Below are 17,745 nucleotides of genomic sequence, written 5' to 3' on the forward strand. Positions count from 1 at the left end.
TTTTGTCAAAATCTGCCTATCCGTTTCAGAGGAGATGTCGTTTAAAGATTTTGCTATTTTTAGCTGTGGCGGCCATATTGTGCAATGGACCAGAACTATTTGAGCAATTTTAATAAAGGACCACCCAAGGAACATTACTGTCAAGTTTCTTCAAAATCTGCCGAACCGTTTCAGAGGAGATGTCGTTTAAAGATTTTGCTATTTTTAGCTCTGGCGGCCATATTGTGCAATGGACCGGAACCATTTGAGCAATTTTGGTAAAGGACCACCAAAGGAACATTCCTGTGAAGTTTTGTCAAAATCCGCTTATCAGTTTCAGAGGAGATGTCGTTTAAAGTAAAAGTTTACGCACGCACGCACGCACGCACGCACGCACGCACTCACGACGGACAATCTGTGACGACATAAGCTCCATGGCCTTCGGCCAGTGGAGCTAAAAAAAGAAAATTGTCAAAAACTTACATAAAATTGACATCGTTGTGTACAAAGCATTGAACTTATTTACCGATGCAACACACCGCTTATGACTAATCTATCTTTCGCAGATTTTGTGTGTTTTTCTAATTCAAAATTTACTGAGCTTACCAAGGAAACCCCGGTCAATTTAAAAATAGCGTCGGTATATATATATATATATATAAATATGTACTAATCACGTGACTTTCAAATGCTCAATATACGCACTATAAACTGGGAATAGATTATGAGCTCATTTTAATCGAGTTAACACAGCTTAGACAGCGACAAAATATTCTTGTTATCATGTAAAATGATGTATTTTCGGCCTCATACTAGCTGTTATGGACAATTCTAGGCTTGTCTGGCGGAAATAATGTATTTGCCGATTTGGGGACCATCTGGTGTCTATTCCCTTTAAGGTGTATATATATATATATATATATATATATATATATATATATATATTTCATTGGTGCTGTATCTTGTTTCGATTTGTATGGTGATCGGTGAACGGTGAAAACAAACAAAATACGTGTGTGCTTGCATGGTTGTCTTTACATCGAGGAAAACTAAAAACCTTCAACATGTAATAATTGGTATTTGATCTGCGTCATAAAACTTTGCCATTAGAGGAAAACATGATACGTCGTACTAAATCTCATTTTAATCCGAAAACCATCTGTTTTAAAACCAAGAGAAAATCAATATTTTATCAAAAGCTTTAAGAGCTTTATAGGACAGACATGAGCATTGTCAGCTTTTGTTTTCTACTATTGTTGCTAATAAATTCCGTCGTTGCCATGCCAACGTTTCCGCAATAAAATGCATGCCCCTGTATTTTATTTCCATTTCAAATGCATTTTAGGCTGTCACATTACTTGGCCTTTTTCTTTTCAATGCTCATGTCTGTCCTATAAAGCTCTTAAAGTGACTCGCTCATGTTTTAAGACCAAAAATTAGATTTCCCGGTTATGCATCTGAAAACACTTATGTGATCATTATTTTATTCTATGATTTCGAAATTGCAGAATAGAATACGAAGTATTTTGGTTTCATTGGGGTGGAAGCCCACCCTAGTAGAACACCGTTATTTCGAAGTCGTCGGGACCCAGCTAACTACTTCGAAATAACGATTATTCGAAATAAACATTGAGAGAAATAATCCGTAGTTCCACCAACGATTGTCTCTGAAATCCGGCGCATCCGAATTCTACTCTACCGGCGTCACAAAAATATTTGTGTCGTGAAATTTCAAATGGCTGCATTATACCATTGTATTTTACACTATGTAAAGCGATGTTTAATAAAATTCCGAAACATATATTTTTTTATTATATTATTTACACAAATAATAATGTAAAAGTTACATTTATATATAACAGAAACATATAATAGCATAAATTACGGGCCCTTCTCCAGATTGCTGGGCAGTGGGTCGAGTGAATAAAGCATCGATCGGTGTTGTAGTGGCAGACATTTCGAATGACGATTTTACCGAAAAAAAAAACATCCGTTATATACAAATAATATCACTCAACATTAATCACTCTATGTATTCGATACCGTTGTTTGCTCCATATACGCGCCAATTAACCCAAGGCATTCCTTAAACCGCGATAATTGCACCTTATTATAGCGTTAATTGGTCTGTCACGCCGATGTCAGCGTAGGAGGGAAAACACAACAAAGCGAGGAGCATGGGTCGTCTGCTAGCGGATTCGAAAATTACATCGATTATTTTTTGTGCATAGTTTCGAATTCGAAATAAAGATTGATAAATACACGTGAAAACATATTTGGGACCGAATATTTTGGTCCAAAAATCGATTTATTTGAAATAGTGAAGTTTGGTTTATAAACATTAATTTTTACATTGAATAAAGAAGGAAAAACAATCTGGACCGAAAAAAAGTTCGAAATACCGATAAATTCGGTTTATCGGAAATAGCGGTGTTCCATCAGGACTTATACAAAAGTGATGGATATTTTGACATATTAACCATACATTGATAGCATCAGGTGATAATGTCAATCAACCAATCATGCAAAAACAAAGCCGTAATTAATAAGTGAGCATTAGCTTTATTAACGCTAATAAAAATTGTGATCTTCAAAGACGATTTTTGAGCAATTTTACATCTTTTTGTAAAATGCACTTTTTTGTACGACGAAATAAGCTGTGGCAAATCATCAGGAGAGTTAAAACTAAGATACCAAATGCAAATGTTGACATTCGCTCAAATATCGTCTTTGAAGACACCTATTTTTATTAGCGTTAACAACGCTAATAATCACAATAGTTCGATGGGAATTAACTTCTGCTTTGGTGTCATATGACGTGTTCAAAATTTAGTGACATTTTACCTTAAGTTGTTTTTTTCTTCAGAGTTATCAAAGGGATCACTCCTTCCAACTATCTAGCATAAACCAACTATGGATAACTGCAGGTTAACAATTTCAGGAAATTTCAAAATGCCTTAATATCTGAGCGTAATACAGCTCAAATTTGATACTGGATGTCCCCGAGGTTGTTTTCGATGGAAAATGGCAGAGGAGTTCCGAATGGATTCGCATCCCGCATGCAGCAAATTGGTGAAAAGGTTTCTAGTATCAGTATGTAGCAGAAACACCAGTAAACATTCCGTTCAATTTCTTCCTTGTCCTAGCCTTGTGCATAAACACAGCGTTTCTATTTACATGTTTGACAACTGGATTTTGACTACAGGGTTTGCCTATGTAGTTATCATTGTATAATATATTTATACTTTCCATTAAATAAGTAAACTCTCGAGAGTGGAAAATTGAGTTTCTAAACTGTTCTTAGGTCGTATGGCATGAAATAAACATGAAACATGAAGTTTTCGGCAGTTTTCCAAATAATTGAGATCTGTTCAAATATAAGTTATCTTAAATGACTGAGTTTAAAGCATTGGTGCCTATATCAGCTGACAATTTTTTTTGTCAATCTCTGAAAGTGCAACTTTAAAAATTAATATCGTGTATCGTGTCGCTGTTCGCCTGCTTCCATTCACAATAGGGGGCGAAATAATACTTGTTTGTACCCGGTTTATGATTCCAGATAGCCATTCGACGAATGTAGGATAAAAAATCCTATGAAAAAATGCCCACATGTCATTTTTGACTAGGTGGACAAAAACTCCCACATCATTTTCACAGGTCGGTCAAATATCATTTCCAAGATCATTTATACACAAAGACCATTTACGTTAGGTAACAATCATTTACATTTAGAAATAATTAAGAAAATCATGAAAACCATCTTTGTTGTGATAATAAATGTGTGTCCATTCTGACAAACATTATAATTTTAAATAACAGTATTAATTATTTGTAGTGTTTTCACGTGTATTTTGTATTACTAAGTTTAAAATGATTGCCAGTGAAGTTTATTATTGCATACATTATACAGATTCCCAAGAGCTATGTCGTAAAATTGAATTGCTAAATTGAAATTACTACGCGATCTACTTGCAACGTAGTTAAATGTAAAGATTTCTGACATTGCAAATCCATCATATACATCCGAGGTTGTTTTCGATGGGAAAAGGCCGCAAAACAAATCGTGTCCGTGAAACCAAGTACAGTTTAGAAACTCAATTACGCATTCTCCCGAGGCTAGTTAAATCATGTTTGTTTGGCTTGTGTGCGATAATAGGAAACTGTATATCAATTTGCCGTCCAATCTCTTTCAAATATCTTCCAATGATATCTTGATAGCTGGTGAGTGCATTCATCACAAACATGAGAAAACAGCTAAATAAAGGATTAAAGACTATATCAACGGTGCTATTGTAACAATTAAAGGTGATTTCTGTATCCGAAATAACATAAAGTCGAACCCCGTTGGCTCGTACTCGCATGGCTCGAATTTTTCGTTGGCTCGAACTGTATGTAAAGGATTTTTTTTCATACACTGAAGGAAACCATTCCAACGGGGTTTGACTGTTGTCGATATAAATAATGTTAAACAGCAGTTTATCAAATAACTTCATACTTTTTGAAATCACAAAAAAAATGACGAGAACAGGCGAAGTGGAAAATGGATTTGTTTTCATATTTTTATAATAACAAGAAAAAAATGCAAAATGAATAGAAACTGCACAGCACAGAAATATTTGACACATTGCATGTCCTCATATCACGTCCTCTGTAAGCCAGACAGTCTAATCATCAATGTGAAATCTGTCTCACTGTTACCAAGTAATTTTCTGCAATACAAACTATGTAGGGAAAACCAAAGAATAGCTTAGAAACTCAATTACCAACCCCCGGAGTCTAGTAAAACAACGTTTGTTGGTGCTCCAGTAAGATAATACGTAGCTGTTTGTCAATCAGCTGTACGATCTCTTTTAAATAGGGTGCCAATGATGTGAAGTCCTGTGATGGAGGTTGCATAAGTTCATTTCACGAAATTTAATTTAAAGTCAGGGAAGAAAATAAAATCATTTTGTAAATCATCAGATATAACTCACGCAATAATTTTGCGGTGTTTTTGTTGTTCGTTACGCACAAACGATCATGGCTGTTCGATTCTTTTCCAATTTAAGCTTAAACTACAGGGACAAACACAACTTTGCGGTGTTGTTGTTGTCTGTTATGTATAAAGGATCATGACTGTTGGATTCTTTTCCAAAATAAGCTTGAATTACAAGGACAAACACCAAAAGGGACAAAACCTCAGAAGGGCCACACTGGACTCTTATAATGGCGCCAATACCATTATGAGCTAACATAGAGGTCTTACACAATCATTACCCATATATGACAGGGTGAGGAATCTTTGCACAAATTTCAAGCATGTTAAAATTTTGGCCAAGGATTGCATTATTGAGATACAAGCAAACCTAAAACACTTCACACGTGAAGAAGCAGAAAATAACGTTGTCTTTTATAGGCTAAGAAGTATTTTCATATATTTTCGGTCATAATAGCTTTTTAAAAATTAATGTCAATTAACTTTTGTTTATATCGGTTGTGACCCGTGGTGACCAATGTGAGAACCCCTTTAAGTCACGTGATTCTTCACTCCGATGAGGCACATTGACTGTTGACGTCACACGCACCTGTTACTGATAATCTAAAGCAAAAGTAAATATTGGTAGCAGCAGATGTTTTGTTCTGCAATATTTTATTTATTCCAATTTTGTGTATGGATTTAACCTCATTATCATTGACCTGTTCTAACTTGTCTTTCTGTTACAAAAGTTTTAATTAAAACGTAACATTCCCCTTAAATGAATCCCTATCTGGCAATTTATGTCAGTCAATTGTCTGCTTATAGTCCATAAATGTCAAATTCACTGCCTATCTAACTAAATAAGCTGGAAATGTTCGACCTCCATACCGATCTTCATCAGCGAATTATTTATTTTCTTGCAAAGGTTTATTGCGCATTTGTTCGGATTCTGAGAAAAAGTACGGATCTGTCTGTCTACCAAATTTAAATACAGTCATAGACCTTTTAATTAATGCCCAAGTCAATTGTATCCACTCTCCCAGGTCCGGGGATATACCGGGATATACTGGGGAATCAGGGGAAATGGGCCGTGTTTTGACGTTCCAGGTGGCCCCGCAGTGCTGAGTAACTGCGGTGGTTATGTTTTCACACCGAAAATAGCGGAAAATTGGCCTTACCTAGGATATCTCCGGGATGCGGGGGTATTCTGCAGGGATTTTACCAGCAGTTTGTCCGCACAGGACGGTGATTTTACCCGGGATTGGCTGGACTGAAAGTCAAAGTTTTCGCTATTCCCCGGACCTGGGGGGGGGGGGGCGTAGTTACAATTGACTGGTGCATAAAAAGATACTAATGGGCCCATGGTTCACAACGCTTTCAACCTTATCGCTATTAACAACCTTTCAAGTCTTAACTGCTCTGGGGTGGTATTCAATATGCAACTTAAGTCAATCTTATGGTCATACATCATTGACTCCATTCACTGTACAGGTCTGGGGCGGTATTCAATATGCAACTTAAGTCAATCTTATGGTCATACATCATTGACTCCATTCACTGTATAGGTCTGGGGCGGTATTCAATATGCAACTTAAGTCAATCTTATGGTCATACATCATTGACTCCATTCACAGTATAGGTCTGGGGCGGTATTCAGAATGCAACTTAAGTCAATCTTATGGTCATACATCATTGACTCCATTCACAGTACAGGTCTGGGGCGGTATTCAGAATGCGACTTAAGTCAATCTTATGGTCATACATCATTGACTCCATTCACAGCACAGGTCTGGGGCGGTATTCAGAATGCAACTTAAGTCAATCTTATGGTCATATATCATTGACTCCATTCACTGTACAGGTCTGGGGCGGTATTCAGAATGCGACTTAAGTCAAGCTTATGGTCATATATCATTGACTCCATTCACAGTACAGGTCTGGGGCGGTATTCAGAATGCGACTTAAGTCAATCTTATGGTCATACATCATTGACTCCATTCACTGTATAGGTCTGGGGCGGTATTCAGAATGCAACTTAAGTCAATCTTATGGTCATACATCATTGACTCCATTCACTGTATAGGTCTGGGGCGGTATTCAGAATGCAACTTAAGTCAATCTTATGGTCATACATCATTGACTCCATTCACAGTATAGGTCTGGGGTGGTATTCAGTATTCAACTTAAGTCAATCTTATGGTCATATATCATTGACTCCATTCACAGTATAGGTCTGGGGTGGTATTCAGTATTCAACTTAAGTCACTCTTATGGTCATATATCATTGACTCCATTCACTGTATAGGTCTGGGGCGGTATTCAGAATTCAACTTAAGTCACTCTTATGGTCATATATCATTGACTCCATTCACTGTATAGGTCTGGGGCGGTATTCAGAATGCAACTTAAGTCAATCTTATGGTCATACATCATTGACTCCATTCACTGTATAGGTCTGGGGCGGTATTCAGAATGCAACTTAAGTCAACCTTATAATCATACATCATTGACTCCATTCACTGTATAGGTCTGGGGCGGTATTCAATATGTAACTTAAGTCAATCGTATGGTCATACATCATTGACTCCATTCACTGTATAGGTCTGGGGCGGTATTCAATATGTAACTTAAGTCAATCTTATGGTCATACATCATTGACTCCATTCACTGTATAGGTCTGGGGTGGTATTCAATATGCAACTTAAGTCAATCTTATGGTCATACATCATTGACTCCATTCACAGTATAGGTCTGGGGTGGTATTCAGTATGTAACTTAAGTCAATCTTATGGTCATACATCATTGACTCCATTCACTGTACAGGTCTGGGGTGGTATTCAATATGCAACTTAAGTCAATCTTATGGTCATACATCATTGACTCCATTCACTGTACAGGTCTGGGGTGGTATTCAATATGCAACTTAAGTCAATCTTATGGTCATATATCATTGACTCCATTCACTGTACAGGTCTGGGGTGGTATTAAATATGTAACTTAAGTCAAATTTATGGTCATACATCATTGACTTCATTCACTGTACAGGTCTGGGTGGTATTCAATATGTAACTTAAGTCAATCTTATGGTCATACATCATTGACTCCATTCACTGTACAGGTCTGGGGTGGTATTCAATATATAACTTAAGTCAATCTTATGGTCATATATCATTGACTCCATTCACTGTACAGGTCTGGGGTGGTATTCAATATGTAACTTAAGTCAATCTTATGGTCATACATCATTGACTCCATTCACTGTATAGGTCTGGGGCGGTATTCAGAATGCAACTTAAGTCAACCTTATAATCATACATCATTGACTCCATTCACTGTATAGGTCTGGGGCGGTATTCAATATGCAACTTAAGTCAATCGTATGGTCATACATCATTGACTCCATTCACTGTATAGGTCTGGGGTGGTATTCAGTATTCAACTTACGTCAATCTTATGGTCATACATCATTGACTCCATTCACTGTATAGGTCTGGGGTGGTATTCAGTATTCAACTTAAGTCAATCTTATGGTCATACATCATTGACTCCATTCACTGTGTATGTCCGTTATTTAGGTCTAGCAATCCGTTTAGCTACATCGTTCTAAGATCCAATTAAGACCAGTATTAAATATAATCTCTGAAACTTGCAAGGGCACATATGTGATATGCGGTACTTCTAACAAGATTTGACAGCAACAGCAGTAGTATCATCAGTTGTAGTATCATGAACAGTAGCTGCAGCTGTAGTAGTACAAGCAGCAGTAGCTGTAGAGGCAGTATAATTAACAGCTGTAATATCATCAGTTGTATGACCACCAACAGTAGCTGCAGCTGTAGTAGTACAAGCAGCTGTAGCTGTAGAGGCAGTATAATTAACAGCTGTAATATCATCAGTTGTATGACCACCAACAGTAGCTGCAGCTGTAGTAGTACAAGCAGCTGTAGCTGTAGAGGCAGTATAATTAACAGCTGTAATATCATCAGTTGTATGACCGCCAACAGTAGCTGCAGCTGTAGTAGTACAAGCAGCTGTAGCTTTAGAGGCAGTAGAATTAACAGCTGTATTATCAAATCATACAAAGATTCGCTTTGAAAATTTAATATCGATGCCGTTAATCACATTGCTTACATTAACAAAGTTTTGAACAGCCAGTCAATTGTCTCTAATTCTATATGGTTCGTTGAATGTTGTCACAAATGGTACTTCATTTAAGGAATTTCATGGAGTTTCCAGCAGTTTTGGCCTCTGAGAATTCCAGATTTAGGCATTGTAATGGAGGTTATTGACAATACTTCATTATCTTACATAAGCTCAAAAAAGCATGCCTTACTAAGCTGTAGGGAGCGGGTTATTCAGTTTCCATGCCAATTTTGGTTTCAGGCACACAATTTGTATTGCAGGAAATTACTGAATGACAGAAGGACAGATTTGACATTGATGATTGGGCTGTCGTGTCTGGCTGACTAAAGTCATGACATGTGGACATGCGATTTGTGTTAGAAACTGTTTAGTGCCGAGAATACGGTTCATTGTTTATTAAACTTAACAATAATAAATATATAGTTTTTAGCTCGATAGTGAAGATCGTTACAGTCGAACCCCGTTGGCTCGAACTCGCTTGGCTCGAATTCATTGATGGCTCAAACAAGATGTAAATCACCGATATTTTTATACAAAACATTTCCGCTTGACTCGAAAAAAAATTCTACGCTCGAAGTATTTTTGCCGGTTCATGGGAGTTCGAGCCAAGCGAGTTCGAGCCAACGGGGTTCGACTGTAACGATCTGTATGTATTTTTTTCTTTGCTAGAGTGCCATATATTTTCACATTATTTTATCGATCCTTTTTATCAAAGAAAACTCTTCCTAAAGCCGAAATCGTAGGCATCTCGTCTTTGGACTGACCGTGATATATTGTTCGCCACTTAATGACAGGGGCTGGGGAAGCGAGCATAAAATGCACTTTGGATTCATTTTCTTCTGAAACAAGATTTGTCTCAATTGTTTAGAATAAGCTCATAATCGATTCTTGTCTGGAAAGTGTATGAAGTTAATACTGCCGTGTCTTTGCTTTATCAAAAAAAGGCAGTTCAACGTAAAAATGTACATAACTTGATCTTCAAACGATTTTATTTAAATTTTAAATACTTATAACTAGTTCATTATGGAAATATTTTTCCACAGTGGTTTGATTTGTAAAACGCCTTTAAAATGAGTGGCCACGTAGCTATTAATTGAAAACCCCAATTATAAAAGCTACTATTGTTTTATTATTAAATTCAAATGAGTTCAGCATTCTTTTGATTTTTTTTTACATATAGCAAGTGAAAATCTATAATGTGCCCCTTTTAAGGGACTAGACACCAGATGGCCCCAGAATCGACAAATACAGTATTCTCTAAAAACAAGCACTGAATTGTCAGTGTGAGCTAGTAGGATGCCGATAATACATCACTTTACATGGTTAAAATAGTAATCTAGTGTTGCTGTCTCATCTGTGTTTCCTCGTTTAAAATAGCGCATTATGGTTTCCCAGTTTAAATCATATCTGTATATGAGTACAGATAAACTGTACCGACGCTATTTTTAAACTGACTGGAATTTACGTCGTAGACAACCCCAGTAAATTTCGAAATAGAAAAATGCGAAAAAAATGCGAAAGATGCATGTGACACACTAGTACGTAAGATTCAATGGGTTGTATACAACAATTTCTCCCAGATAAGTAGATCCAATAATTTAACCATGCTAGAAAATGCCCGTATGGAACTCCTTTTTAATGGTCGGTCACATTGTAATTACCTCCCTTGTTAAATACTGCCGTCTGTAGCACCATGAAAACCTTGTCTAGTGGCAATATTTAGAATGCTGAATAATTATTTCTCGCTTCAAATGTCACTATAAAACAGTTTTCACGCACATTTCAAGAAAAAATGCTTCACTCTCCTCAGACCTTAATGTTGTATTTAAAGACCGATTTGACTGTTAACATAACCCGAATCACTGCGCGCATTTCCATGACAACCATGAATTATCACATATCCATTCGCATTTATTTTTGAAAAGCACAAAAGAGTTCCAGCAAAAAATACAAATTTACTTTATTTTGTTTAACTGAGGTGGGAGAAAAAGCATCTACCATAGCCGCTCGTGTAAGATAGGTTCATCCAGATCCCCGCGCAGGGTATTTTGCGAAAACTCGGTAAACCTCGTTTCCGCAAAACACCATACGCTCGGGTCGGAATAAACCTATCTTACACTTTCGGCCATGGAAGATACTTATAGTCAATTTTATGTAAGTTTTTGACAAGTTCTTTTTTTCTTGCAACTGTATCATCTGGTGTCTAGTCCCTTTAAGTCGTATTCAAATATATATTTCAGAGGTTATGTTTCTTGTTTTGTTTTCTATGGTGATCGGCGAATGGTGAATACAAATAAAATACGTGTGTGCTTACGTGGTTGTGTTCACTTCGAGGAAAACCAAAATCCTTTAACACACGCAATAAATTGTCGTTTGATCTGCGTCATAAAACATTTGCCCATTAGAGTAAAAAATGATACGTCGCACTAATTCTCATTTTAATCCGAAAACCATCTGTTTTAAAACCAAGAGAAAATCAATCTTTTATCAAATAAAAAAGGCAAGTAATGTGACAGCCTAAAATGCATTTGAAATGGAAATACAATACAGGGACATGCATTTTATGACGGAAATGTTGGCGTGGCTACGAAGGAACATATTACCAACACACCTCAATAGCAGAAAACACAATCTGACAATGCTCATGTCTGTACAAAAGTGCACTTATAGGGATTCGCTCATGTTTTTGTAAAATGCCCTTTTCTGTATGACGAAATAAAGTTTGGCAAATCATAAGGAGAGTTAAAACTAAGATGCCAAAACCTTGAGCCTTCAGCAAATGTTGACATTTGCTCAAATATCGTCTTAATAGACCACATTTTTTATTATCGTTTACAAAGCCAATCATCACAGTAGTTTGATTGGAAGTAACTGCTTTGGTGTCATACGACCTGTTCAAAATTTAGTGACATTTAACCTAAATTATTTTTTTCTTCAGATTTAGGGGTCACTCCTTCCAACTATCTTGCATAAAATTATTATGGATAGCTGCAGTTTAACAATTTCAGGAAATTTCGAAATGCTTTAATATCTGAACGTCTTAAATTTGATCGAAATGTTTTGAGTACAAAAAACATGCCAAGAATAGTAGCCTTACAAAAAGTTGCAATTAAAACATGCAGCCTATAATTATGAACATTATCCTACATTCTTTCAATTAAAACATGCAGCCTATAATTATGAACATTATCCTACATTCTTTCAATTAAAACATGCAGCCTATAATTATGAACATTATCCTACATTCTTTCAATTAAAACATGCAGCCTATAATTATGAATATTATCCTACATTCTTTTAATTAAAACATGCAGCCTATAATTATGAATATTATCCTACATTCTTTCAATTAAAACATGCAGCCTATAATTATGAACATTATCCTACATTCTTTCAATTAAAACATGCAGCCTATAATTATGAACATTATCCTACATTCTTTCAATTAAAACATGCAGCCTATAATTATGAATATTATCCTACATTCTTTCAATTAAAACATGCAGCCTATAATTATGAATATTATCCTACATTCTTTCAATTAAAACATGCAGCCTATAATTATGAACATTATCCTACATTCTTTCAATAGCAACCAGAATTCTTACCTGAACATGCGTCTAGTTGAGAGTTCAAGTTTCCGAAAGTCCCGGTGGCCCTGTGGTTTAGGGGTCGTTTTTTTTCTCTTTTTCTTCTTGACTTTACCGGCGTGGATTCGCACCCCACTGAAACCAAAATAAAAAAAATATATGCTAGAACTGTCTTTTTTCTGCAATTTCGATATCATAGAGTAAAATAATGAAAAAATAAGTGTTCTCAGGTGCATCACAAGGAAAACTAATTTTTGTTCAAAGAATACGGACAAAATGGGCTTTGCAAGGCAGAACACGTGTATATGTATACACTTGACCATATGACCTTCCGCTTGGGCCCAAAGTCACATTCTACTAGTTGTTATGATATTCGTAGAAATTAGGTTGCACCTTATTATTAAGAGCTGCACCTTTGTCCCATAAAGAAGTGTGCTTCCAAACATTTAGATGTGAACCTCCAAACTACATAGAGGTGCAGCTCTTATTTTCATAGATGTTCACCTCTATTTCTGCTCTCCATTTGGTTTTAAGCGATTTTGACCCAAATGGTATACCATACTTTTACGCGATATCTCCCTGATGCAAATAGTCAGACATCCCATCTCGAGTGAGCACAAACTAGCGACCGATAGTAACGACCACCAACCAACTTCATCGACCGATAAGAAAAGAGTTGTCCCGCTTGATATGTTTTGAACGGTACGTATATAGAAAAAATCCTGTCGAAACAGCTTTATGTCAACAATATTTTTCTGCTCACAATATGTTAAATTAGTATGATGGTTAGTCACACAATTGGCTTGAAGTCTCTTATAGGGGCAAATATATCGTAAAATAGAGCAGTTCAAAATAGTGAGATGAGCTGAATCCTGTTTAATAAGACTTGAGAACTTCGGTTCGAGATTTAGCCAAACGTGAACAGATGATGAATCATGAATATGGTGCATTTTCAAAAGGCTGTTTAGTGCTCATATGAGGATGACTTCAACACGTTGATGTAAACGTTAGCTCAACAACATGATTACATCAGTTGATTGTAGGTATTAGAAGTCAGTACTATCTACATGTATATATAAATCATTCTTCTTTTTTTTGAAAAAAAGTAAAAGTCTTAAATAAATTCTTTAATTTACAAATCATATTTCCTTGTGCTTCAAAAGTTCACAATATTCATACAAGAGGTGTGTGAAAGTATGTATTCTCCCTTCCAGTCCCGTCGCTCATCGCCTTCATGAAAGAGGAAGAGTCTCCATACCAGGTGCACTACTACATCTGCCTGTACCTTGGTGAAAACAAGGCCTCCGGTGTATTTGGCAATGGGATTCCCCCAGAAGCATAGCCAGTACCAGAACAAGACCACACATGAACAGCAAGTGGTAAGGAATTGCGATAGTTTTTCTGCATACATATGTCAAAGTCAAACAATAGTAATGGCAAAGTAAGTGTTCTTGTTGTTTTTTTATTAAAGCCTGTGCCTTTTTAGTTTGGACATGAATGTACATGTAATAAGCAGCAAAAAATACAACAACAAATTAAGAACACTGTCATTTAACATTCAAATGACTTGGTTATTCTACATGTAGCATGCTCTTTTCATTACACCTGGTAAATTGGTAAAGGAGCGAATGTGACCCATAAGACTAGGTATAGATTAGTACTGTATAATAATACGAGCATAATGAGACCAATTTTGAGGCTCTACCTCGGCCGTGATGGAAATAACACATAGTTGAAATATGGATATGCAATGAAAATTCGAAAAATATGACCCGGGAAGTAAAGAAGTTACAAAAAAGTTGGTAAAGGAGCGAATATGACCCCATAAAACTAGGTATAGGTAGGTACTGTATAATAATACGAACATAATGAGACCAGTTTTGAGGCTCTACCTCGGCCGTGATGGAAAAAACACATAGTTGAAATTAGGATGTGCATTGAAAATTTGAAAAAAAATGACAATGTAATTAAAAAATATATAAAAAAGTTGGTAAAGGAGCGAATGTGACCCCATAAAACTAGGTATAGGTAAGTACTGTATAATAATACGAGCATAATGAGACCAATTTTGAGGCTCTACCTCGGCCCTGATAGAAAAAACACATAGTTGAAATATGGATATGCAATGAAAATTTAAAAAAAAATGACCCGGGAAGTAAAAAGGTTTAAATAAGTTTGTAAAGGAGCGAATGTGACCCCATAAAATTATGAATACGTAGGTACTGTATAATAATACGAGCATAATGAGACCAATTTTGAGGCCCTACCTCGGCCGTGATGAAAATAACACATAGTTGAAATATGGATGTGCATTGAAAACTTGAAAAAAATGACCATGTAAGAAAAAAAGTTATAAAAAAGTTGGTAAAGGAGCGAATGTGACCCCATAAAACTAGGTATAGGTAAGTACTGTATAATAATACGAGCATAATGAGACCAATTTTGAGGCTCTACCTCGGCCGTGATAGAAAAAACACATAGTTGAAATATGGATATGCATTGAAATTTGAAAAAAATGACCCTATAAGTAAAAAGGTTAGAAAAGGTTGGTAAAGGAGCGAATGTGACCCAACAAAACTAGGTATAGGTAAATACTATATAATAATACGAGCATAATGAGACCAATTTTGAGGCCCAACCTCGGCCGTGATGGATATTACACACAGTTGAAATTAGTATGTGCATTGAAAATTTGAAAAAAAAATGACCATGTAATTAAAAAAGTTATAAACAAGTTGGTAAAGGAGCGAATGTGACCCCATAAAACTAGGTATAGGTTAGTACTGTATAATAATACGAGCATAATGAGACCAATTTTGAGGCTCTACCTCGGCCGTGATGGAAAAAAACACACAGTTGAAATATGGATGTGCATTGAAAATTTGAAAAGAATGACCATGTAAGTAAAAAAGTTATAAAAAAGTTGGTAAAGGAGCGAATGTGACCCCATAAAACTAGGTATAGGTAAGTACTGTATAATAATACGAGCATAGTGAGACCAATTTTGAGGCTCTACCTCGGCCGTGATGAAAATAACACACTGTTGAAATTAGGATGTGCATTGAAAAATTGAAAAAAATGACCATGTAAGTAAAAAAGTTATAAAAATGTTGGTAGAGGAGCGAATGTGACCCCATAAAACTAGGTATAAGAAAGTACTGTATAATAATACGAGCATAATGAGACCAGTTTTGAGGCCCTACCTCGGCCGTGATAGAGATTACACACAGTTGAAATTAGGATGTGCGTTGAAAATTTGAAAAAAAAATGACCATGCAAGTCAAAAAGTTATAAACAAGTTGGTGAAGGAGCGAATGTGACCCCATAAAACTAGGTATAGGTTAGTACTGTATAATAATACGAGCATAGTGAGACCAATTTTGAGGCTCTACCTCGGCCGTGATGAAAATAACACACTGTTGAAATTAGGATGTGCATTGAAAAATTGAAAAAAATGACCATGTAAGTAAAAAAGTTATAAAAATGTTGGTAGAGGAGCGCATGTGACCCCATAAAACTAGGTATAAGAAAGTACTGTATAATAATACGAGCATAATGAGACCAATTTTGAGGCTCTACCTCGGCCGTGATGGAAAAAAACACACAGTTGAAATTAGGATGTGCATTGAAAATTTGAAAAAAATGACCATGTAAGTAAAAAAGTTATAAAAAAGTTGGTAAAGGAGCGAATGTGACCCCATAAAACTAGGTATAGGTAAGTACTGTATAATAATACGAGCATAGTGAGACCAATTTTGAGGCTCTACCTCGGCCGTGATGAAAATAACACACTGTTGAAATTAGGATGTGCATTGAAAAATTGAAAAAAAATGACCATGTAAGTAAAAAAGTTATAAAAATGTTGGTAGAGGAGCGAATGTGACCCCATAAAACTAGGTATAAGAAAGTACTGTATAATAATACGAGCATAATGAGACCAGTTTTGAGGCTCTACCTCGGCCGTGATGGAAAACACATAGTTGAAATTAGGATGTGCATTGAAAACTTGAAAAAAAAATGACCATGTAAGTAAAAAAGTTATAAAAAGGTTGGTAAAGGAGCGAATGTGACCCCATAAAACTAGGTATAGGTAAGTACTGTATAATAATACGAGCATAATGAGACCAATTTTGAGGCTCTACCTCGGCCGTGATAGAAAAAACACATAGTTGAAATATGGATATGCATTGAAATTTGAAAAAAATGACCCTATAAGTAAAAAGGTTAGAAAAGGTTGGTAAAGGAGCGAATGTGACCCAACAAAACAAGGTTTAGGTAAATACTATATAATAATAGGAGCATAATGAGACCAATTTTGAGGCCCTACCTCGGCCGTGATAGAAATTACACACAGTTGAAATTAGGATGTGCGTTGAAAATTTGACAAAAAATGGCCATGTAATTAAAAAAGTTATAATAATGTTGGTAAAGGAGCGAATGTGACCCCATAAAACTAGGTATAGGTAGGTACTGTATAATAATACGAGCATAGTGAGACCAATTTTGAGGCTCTACCTCGGCACTGATAGAAAAACACATAGTTGAAATATAGATATGCAATGAAAATTTGAAAAAAATGACACTGTAAGTAAAAAAGTTTAAAAGAAGTTGGTAAAGGAGCGAATGTGACCCCATAACACTAGGTATAGGTAAGTACTGTATAATAATACGTGCATAATGAGCCCAATTGTGAGGCTCTACCTCGGCCGTGATGGAAAAAACACACAGTTGAAATTAGGATGTGCATTGAAAATTTGAAAAAAATGACCATGTAAGTCAAAAAGTTATAATAAAGTTGGTAAAGGAGGGAATGTGACCCCATAAAAATAAGGTATAGGTAAGTACTGTATAATAATGCGAGCATAATGAGACCAATTTTGAGGCTCTACCTCGGCCATGATGGAAAAAACTCATAGTTGAAATATGGATATGCATTGAAAATTTGAAAAATTAACCCTGGAAGTAAATAAGTTTAAAAAAGTTGGTAAAGGAGCGAATGTGACCCCATAAAACTAGGTATAGGTAAGTACTGTATAATAATACGAGCATAATGAGACCAATTATGAGGCTCTACCT

The 17,745-nt window shown here is 36.0% G+C and overlaps 1 protein-coding gene across 1 annotated transcript in view; it reads right to left on the reverse strand.

Moving 5' to 3' along the window:
• The window catches only part of LOC128218177 (high-affinity choline transporter 1-like), an 84,424-nt gene that overhangs the window by 55,314 nt on the left and 11,365 nt on the right, over positions 1–17,745 (reverse strand). Inside the window, exon 2 of the mRNA XM_052925761.1 lies at positions 12,688–12,804. The gene's annotated coding sequence lies outside the window, so the exon portion shown is untranslated. The remainder of the gene's footprint in view (positions 1–12,687; positions 12,805–17,745) is intronic.

This window comes from Mya arenaria, chromosome 2, assembly GCF_026914265.1.
Source record: "Mya arenaria isolate MELC-2E11 chromosome 2, ASM2691426v1".
Lineage (NCBI taxonomy): Eukaryota > Metazoa > Mollusca > Bivalvia > Myida > Myidae > Mya > Mya arenaria.